The sequence below is a fragment of the Penaeus vannamei genome, chromosome 39 (assembly GCF_042767895.1).
Source record: "Penaeus vannamei isolate JL-2024 chromosome 39, ASM4276789v1, whole genome shotgun sequence".
Taxonomy (NCBI): domain Eukaryota; kingdom Metazoa; phylum Arthropoda; class Malacostraca; order Decapoda; family Penaeidae; genus Penaeus; species Penaeus vannamei.
Window position 1 is genome coordinate 4076557 of NC_091587.1, and position 1413 is coordinate 4077969.

Here is a 1413-nt window from a genome sequence, read left to right on the forward strand (position 1 = left end):
GATAGTTTTCCGTCGTTTGATTTGTAATTTGAAGATGTTGATAACTAACAACTTGTATTTATTGTTAATTCCTAATGTTACATCAGTAAACCAGTGATTTGTTAATTGATACAATTCAAAAACAAAATCAGATTCGTCAACTCGAGTTCAATTCCTAGGAATGGGGGTGGAGCCGCATCTGTGGCAACAGCGTAGAAGCATCGGCAGCGTTGCTGTCGCGATCGGCCCGGAGAAGTGTCGCAAAGGAAAAAAAAACGACACCTTCTAGTGTAGTTAGACAGTTTCTTGGCACCGGAAAAAGGCCTTTTGTTTTTTAATTGTATTGTATGATTAATCACTGTTTTACTTATATTACTTTAGGAAATAGCAATAAACACGTTGTTAGTTATTAACACTTGAAATTACACTCAATATCAAATATCAATATTTCCTTACTGGTAAAAATGTTTTCCCGTATTACCTGTGAGATATTTCTTAGAATCACATAAAGACAATGTATATTTACTTATATAGATTTACAAATATTTTTTTTGTTTGTAAAAAAGAAAAATGGCTGATAAGAACAAATGTTAATACTTTTTATTGTTTTATTCTATTTATTTTTGACTAATGGTAGATGGCCAAAGGTCGCTGCATCTGCCTATTTCAAGTCGAGGTCAAAATATAATTTACCGTGAGGGTAGGGATAGAAAATTCCATTGTAAAGTGTATTTTTTTCCAGTTTTCTCTGAATAATAGTTTCCAACACAAAGTAGACCCTCGCTTTAGGATGGAGGCCTGGGACCACCTGGGGAAGTGGCCGTGGGTGTCGACGTGAACAACGGAGGCGCTCCTCTGGCCGGGAAGTCGGAGGTGTTCAGTTCAGTTCAGTTTGATTTGCGGACTAGATTCGCCCGGGCCTTTTCTCTAGAGTGGCGTGGCCTGTGTCAGGATTTGTTGATGAGCTGCAAAAATGCAAACTCCCCTGCAAGTCCTGAGAGCGAGATGATGGGGTGGGAAATCCCATCAGATCCCGGTGTTGATCCAGAGCTGGTTTTGTATGTTTTTCTTAGTTTCCTGAGAGAACATGGCATCCGAGTCAACTGGTTCGAGTGCCTTGTCTCTGATGAGAGCAACCCTGCCTGGATTTAGGCTTTGTTGTTTATCCCTCAGCACAGAGGCAGGTTGTCGCTGCTGGTTCTAGCTGAGAACCCACTTCCACAACTCTGTAAGGCTGGTCTGGGGACCAAAGGACTGGCACCATTTCAGCCATTTTTCCTGCCTTACTAGATTGGCAGTTTCCTTGGCATCCACAACAGCTTCCCTCAAGAGAGCTAGGTTGTCGGGAGTTCTTTGCCGTCGGAGGTTTTTTCTGCACATGTTGACTCTGTGGTTGACCTCTTTGATCTCGTCATTATAGTACCAGGCGTCTTT